Source organism: Homarus americanus, unplaced genomic scaffold (genome assembly GCF_018991925.1).
Source record: "Homarus americanus isolate GMGI-L3 unplaced genomic scaffold, GMGI_Hamer_2.0 scaffold23617, whole genome shotgun sequence".
NCBI classification, from domain to species: Eukaryota; Metazoa; Arthropoda; class Malacostraca; order Decapoda; family Nephropidae; genus Homarus; species Homarus americanus.
In genome coordinates this window covers 5180931-5188430 of record NW_024720711.1, presented here as the reverse complement: position 1 = coordinate 5188430, position 7500 = coordinate 5180931, and positions in this window count along the sequence as shown.

The following is a 7500-nucleotide window of genomic DNA, read 5'->3' as shown; positions in this document are numbered from 1 at the left end:
GACCACCCCCTCACCCCTCCAGACCATCCCCTTTCCTCCAGACCACCCCATCACCCCTCCAGACTCCACCTCCCTCACCCCTCCAGACCACCCTCCCCCAAGCAATAGGACGTGTCTCAGCCCTGACCAGAGTATCGAGCCTCGTGAGGAGAGATATAGCTTGTTGACTCTACTTGAGGACCTAAGCAAAATATCTTGATGCAACATGTTTGGTGTCAGTGTTTGGTGTCAGTGTTTGGTGTCAGTGTTTGGTGTCAGTGTTGGTGTCCGTGTTTGGTGTCAGTGTTTGGTGTCAGTGTTTGATGTCAGTGTTTGGTGTCAGTGTTTGGTGTCAGTGCTGGTGTGTCAGTGTTTGGTGTCAGTGTTTGTGTCAGTGCTGGTGTCATGTTTGGTGTCAGTGTTTGGTGTCAGTGTTTGGTGTCCGTGTTTGGTGTCAGTGTTTGGTGTCAGGTTTGGTGTCAGTGTTTGGTGTCAGTGTTTGGTGTTGAAGGAGAGGAGAGACGAATCACCTGAAGATTAGACACCCCGGACTTGTTTTACCTGATGATTGAACACCTGAACGCTTACCTGGGAGATAAGTTATGTGGATTAGGTTAGTTAAGGTTTGCTTCGGTTAGGTTATTAAGTTAGGCTAGGAATAAACACACACACACACACACAAACACACACACACACACACACACACACACACACACACACACACACACACACACACACACACACACACACACACACAATCTCAAATCCAAATAGAATGAATCTCATGTAACTACTTTGGAGAGAGAGAGTTTAACTAGCGCTTGTTAACAGCCTAACTGCCTGTCGTATTTTTAACAAGCAGCCCGGACTAAAGCTGTATCCCTGCTGCCTTTGTTATGTTCTGATATAATACACCAATTTGCCTGTCAGGGTGAGAGAGAGAGAGAGAGAGAGAGAGAGAGAGAGAGAGAGAGAGGGGGGTGGAAGAGAGAGAAGGGGGGAGGGAGGAGGAGAGTTGAAAAGGGAGATAGAAGGTGAGGGAAGGAAGAGAGAGAGTGAGGCAAAGGGGAAAGAAAAGGGAGGAACTAGATAAGAAGGCATAGGTTAAACAGAAAGGCGGAAAGTTGAGCCACAGAGATAAAGAGAGAGATAGAGAAAAAGAGAGAGATATATATACATGAGTTTTGAGAGTTAGTGAAGCGGAGAGAGTAAGATAGGACTTAGTTGAGTGAGGTGATATAAAATGAGTCGTCGCCATGTGATATGTGTCAACTTTCGGGGGTTAGGTTGACAGCAAAGTTGTTGATAAGGTTACTGTGTGTGTGTGTGTGTGTGTGTGTGTGTGTGTGTGTGTGTGTGTGTGTGTGTGTGTGTGTGTGTGGTTCTCTGATATCTCCTTTCTTCCTTTCTCTCTTTCTCCCCCCCCTCTCTCTCCCTCTCTCCTTTTCCAACTCCTATTTGCCGTCTCTTCCTATCTCTCTCTTATGTCTCCCTCTCCATTTTTCTTTCTCATTTGCCTCACTCTCTCCTTTCTCTATCTCTGTATCTTCCTCGTCCCTGTCACTGTAGCAGGGAGGGAGTGAGAGGAAGAGTGATGAGAGGAGGGGATGAGGGAGAGAGGAGGTGATGAGGGACAGAGGAGGTGATGAGGGAGGGAGGAGATAGCAGCACTACTCATGGACGCCTCACAGGTAGACTCTGTGTTAGAGACCCAGAAGAGACAAGGCTCGTTAGTCCTGTGTTAATTGTGTCAGGCAAACTGAGAGTCATGTGAGTCAGACCAGGCCAGGCAGGTGTAAGTGGATCTGGGTCCTTGTAGCGAGGATGGTCACTCTCTGCTGTGAGATGATGAAGGATACCTCATACTCCTACAGGAAGGCTTCTACACTATACTGTCCCCCCAGCAGGATCATAACTAATACCTGGACAGATGATAAGTGAGGGAGTTACTGTACCCGCTGTAGTGACCTGTAGCCCTGCACTCCTGGGTACAGTTAACGGTACGGGTCAGTATCCTGCTATGGTGTGGTTTGTATGTTTGACAGCGTCGTTGTGTGTTGTGTCAGGGAGAACACTTGGTGGTGTTGCTGGAGTGTGTGGCCAAGGTGTTCTTCCCGGAGTGTGTGGCCAAGGTGTTCTTCCCGGAGTGTGTGGCCAAGGTGTTCTTCCCGGAGTGTGTGGCCAAGGTGTTCAGAGTACAGTAGTAGTGGATATAACACCACAATAACTTCCTTCTGCTGTCAGTTGTAATTGTTGGGTTTCACTTCACCAATTAAACGTAGTTGATCGTGTTCACAGCTGGCGGTGGGATACAACTCACCTGTTCAAGAGTAGACTAATGTACAGGTGTAATAAGGTGGTATATATACATAGAATCTGTCCGTGTGTTCGTTAAGGTGTATCATCAACGTTAATATCAATCTCCAGCCTCCCTCATCCTCCCAGCTAAGAGCAATACACTTACATCAGTACGAGGTAACTTGTATTAACTAGCGCGCGTGTCTCTGCCCCTTTGGGAGTTTTCACACAGGTAAGGAGGCAATTTACTGCTAATGACCAGTGCCATCTTCAGCCCAGGTGTACGTCGTTATAAACTTTGGATTGTTTTTAATTATAATCTGGTGTGGTAGAGTGATGTCCTTGTTCGCATACATACATACATGCTAACACACTCATACACACACACACACACACACACACACACACACACACAACCTGAATCTGATAATTTCATAGGCTGTCGAGTATTTTAAGAGAAAATCTGATAATTGAGGAGAATTCAGGTAATGAGAGAGAAAATCTGATAATTAAGAGGAGAATAATCTGTAAGGTAATCTGTTAAGTAATCTGTTAAGTAATCTGTTAAGTAATTTAAAATATAATCTAATAATTGATGAGGATTTGGGTCATTTGGAAGATAATCTGATAATCTGAGATAATTTTAACTTTGAGAAATTTAGATTATTTGGAAAGAATTCTTATTAAAATATGAGAGATTAAATAGATAAAAAACGAGAAACTTTCAGAAAAAATAATTAATTAGACCCCAAAATCTGGTAAAATCGGAAAATAAAATGATAATTTGCGTGATCAGACAACTCAGCAGGAAAATCTGAGGCTTTAATAATATCGGCTAATTAAAAAAAAAATCGGGTTAACAAAATTCAGGTCATTATACACATTTGATAGAGTTAGTTAATAGAAAAATCGGGAACTTGACAAAATTCAGGAAAATCTGACAAAAAAATCGGAAAACCTGAAAAAATCGGGAAAATCTGACAAAAATCGGTTTAATTATCCTAACATTCGGGTAACATAAGGGAGCATAACACACACTAAAGGACAGGAATTCCGGTTATTGTGTTATGCATTACGGTCACATAACAACTGGTGTGTCATGGTATGTTATTTCCGGGTAGTGAAGATGTTGTTGGTGTTAGTGTGTAGAATTATTATATAGGCGGACCTGAGGTTATAAAGAGACAGACAGAAAGAGACAGACAAACAGAGATAGACAGAGACACACACACACACACACACACACACACACACACACACACACACACACACACACACACACACACACACACACACACACACACTAAATCTGAGGAATGCTTTGAAGAACAGAAAGTCAAAGCTTAAACTCTTTGACAGGGAGAGAGAGAGAGACAGAGACAGGGGGGAGAGATAATTTTCTAAGGAACATATTGAGAGATTGAGAGATACAATAAGAGACAGGAGACCAAAATAACCCCCAACAAGAGAGACAGGAGACCAAACTAGCCCCCAACAAGAGAGACAGGAGACCAAATTAGCCCCCAACAAGAGAGACAGACAGACAGAAGACAAAAAAAGCCCTTACAAGAGAGACAGGAGACCAAACTAGCTCTCAACAAGCGAGAGAGAGAGAGAGACAAACTATGAGGGACTGAGTGAGGTCAAACTGTGTCACATGTTTCAGACGTGACACAGGACTTAATTATCATATATAGTGGAAATATCTCAAGCTGTCTCCCTGATGTCCAAGATTCACTCATGTGGAGGGTCGAGGATGACACACAGCCTTGAGGGGTGAGAGGTGAGGGGGAGAGGGCAGGTGTGGGAGAGGTGAGGGGGAGAGGGCAGGTGAGAGGTGAGGGGAAGAGGGCAGGTGAGAGGTGAGGGGAAGAGGGCAGGTGAGAGGTGAGGGAAGAGAGCAGGTGGAGAGGTGAGGGGGTGAGGGCAGGTGAGAGGTGAGGGAAGAGGGCAGGAGAGGTGAGGGGAGAGGGAGAGGTGAGGGGTGAGGGAAGAGGCAGGTGGAGAGGTGAGGGGAAGAGGGCAGAGAGGTGAGGTGAAGAGAGCAGGTGAGAGGTGAGGGGAAGAGGGCAGGTGAGAGGTGAGGGGAAGAGGCAGGTGAGGGGAAGAGGGCAGTGAGAGGTGAGGGAAGAGGGCAGGTGAGAGGTGAGGGAAGAGGGCAGGTGAGAGGTGAGGGGAGAGGGCAGGTGAGAGGTGAGGGGAAGAGGGCAGGTGAGAGGTGAGGGGAAGAGGGCAGGTGAGAGGTGAGGGGAGAGAGCAGGTGAGAGGTGAGGTGAAGAGAGCAGGTGAGAGGTGAGGGGAAGAGGGCAGGTGAGAGGTGAGGGGAAGAGGGCAGGTGAGAGGAGGGGAAGAGGGCAGGTGAGAGGTGAGGTGAAGAGAGCAGGTGAGAGGCAGGGAAGAGGCAGGTGAGAGGTGAGGGAAGAGGGCAGAGGGGGAAGAGGGCAGGTGAGAGGAGGGAAGAGAGGGCAGGTGAGAGGTGAGGGGAAGAGGGCAGGTGAGAGTGTGAGGGGAAGAGGCAGGTGAGGGGAAGAGGGCAGGTGAGAGGTGAGGGAAGAGGGCAGGTGAGAGGTGAGGGAAGAGGGCAGGTGAGAGTGTGAGGGGAAGAGGGCAGGTGAGAGGTGAGGGAAGAGGGCAGGTGAGGGGAAGAGGGCAGGTGAGAGGTGAGGGGAAGAGGGCAGGTGAGAGGTGAGGGGAAGAGGGCAGGTGAGAGTGAGGGAAGAGAATGAAGGAGAGATAGATAGAAAGAAGAGAGAATTTGTGGAGACTTAAACAAGAGAATGGCGATGAGTGGAAATTAATAATAATAATAATAATAATAATAATAATAATAATAATAATAATGACAATAACAATAATAATGATAACACTAATAATAATAACAACATTAACAATAATAATAACAAAAATAATAATAATAATAATAATAACAGCAATAACAATAATAATAATAACAACAGTAACAATAATAACAGTACTAAGAATATAACACAGGTTAAATTCGTTGTAAATAAGTCACTCAATTACGTAATAACACACACCCTAAAATTATGCAAATTCTGGCCCATATCTTATCTATTAAATGTAGTTTGTGTATAAATAACATAATAATACACATGAGCAAGTCTGTATACTTCTTCCATGTATGTATTATGTATATTTAGGGAATGTTTCTTATGTATTATGTGTTTATTAACGTGTATTATAAGTTTGTGTATTTTTTCAATGGTTTAGTTAATTTCTTCTTCTTCTTCTTCTGACTTTCGTTTCGTCAGTTCATTTCCCCCCCCCCACTTGTTCTCTCTCCTCTCTTCTCTAATTTTATCTTGTTCTTTGATATTTATGTTGTTTTGTCCTGCTAACCTCCTGTCTGTCTGTCTGTCTGTCTGTCTGTCTGTGTTTCCTTCTCTTTTTTCCTCTCCCTCTATCTCTCCCACTTACACACACACACACACACACACACACACACACACACACACACACACACACACACACACCTCAGACACCATAACACTGACCTATATTTCTGGTCGTTTGCAATATTAATGTCGCCAATATTCGCCAGAGGTCGTGCAGGTCTGATGTCGCAAATCCTGGCCAGGGTGTTGCAAGATGGTGTTCCAAGGTGATAGTGGTGGTTATGGTGTTAGTATTGGTGGTATGGTGATTATGGTAAGGGTGATGGTGATGGTGGTGACATTGATGGTAGTGGTGAGAGTAAACATATACACACACATGTTGATAAATACACACACAGACACATATCCACACACGCATATACGATCTCACGCGCATTTAATTACACCTCCAGAATAAACTAATAATTATAACGAATGACAGCAGCGGAACGAGACAATAAACCAGCTAATTACCTTCAATAATTACATTCAACACCTGTTACCTTTCGTCTTATCTCACTAATTACACCCAACACCTGTTACCTTTGTCATTACCTCCACTAGTTACATCCAACACCTGTTACCTTAGTCATTACCTCCACTAATTACATTGAACACCTGTTCCCTTAGTCATTACCTCCACTAATTACATTGAATACCTGTTCCCTTTATATTAGATTCAGAAATACTCAAATAATATCGTGGAAGAAGGCGTTAACTCTCACTCCCATTTCTAGATTCAATAAGGCGAAAGTTCTTAATAATTTAGCGAGATTGTCATATGTGTGTTGTGCTAATCACTGTGTTTATATCAGGTTTATGTAGTCTAATATAATGGTGTTGATCTTGGGTGTCATTGGTAAAGTGAATTATGTCCAGGTTGTGTCTAATTTGGTGTAATTGTCTTCAACAGTGTGGGTTATGATTGTTAGTGATGTGTGTGTGTGTGTGTGTGTGTGTGTGTGTGTGTGTGTGTGTGTGTGTGTGTGTGTGTGTGTGTGCGTGTGTGTGTGTGTGTGTGTGTGTGTGTGTGTGTGTGTGTGTGTGTGTGTGTGTGTGTGTGTGCGTGTGTGTGTGTGTGTGTGTGTGTGTGTTTTTGTGTGTGTATATGTATGTATATATATGTACGTATGCATTTTGTGTGTATATATGTATGCGTGTTGGTGGCCAGGTGGGAGGTGCTGAGATACAGGTGATGGCCTCGACCAGCTGACATAAACTGACAGGAGAAACGTAAGCTTGACTAGGCTCCTCACTCCTGATGTGAGAGGAGGGAGAGAGGGTGAGAGGGGAGAAAAGGTGTGAGGGTGATAGAAAGGAGAACAGAGGGAGAGAAAGAGTGATAAGGAGGAGGAGGGAGGGAGAAGAGCAAAGAGATTGTCCTGTTATTAAACAGAGAATGAATGAGAGAGAGAGAAAAAAAAAGATTTAGAAAAAGACTGAAATAGAAAAAAAAAAACAAAAACAATCAAACAAAACAAACTCGTGAAGCACAAAGAGAGATGGGGGGGACGTCACTCAGAGAAGGTGGGCGAAAGTGACGGAGATGTGACAAGATATTAAGTGGCCTCATTACACTCTCGTAACTCAACCCTCAGATAACAGCTCCTGGTGACAACAAACACACGCTTGAGTGACGTGGTGGCGGAGGGGGGCGAGGAGGGAGGGAGGTGGACGAGGAGGAGGAGGAGGAGGTGGGCGAGGAGGAGGAGGAGGTGGACGAGGAGGAGGAGGAGGAGAAGGAGAAAGAAGGAAGAGGGAAGGAGGAAGAGGGTTACGTACTGTCGCTGCCTGACAGATAGACAGTTAAACCGATAGACAGGAAGGT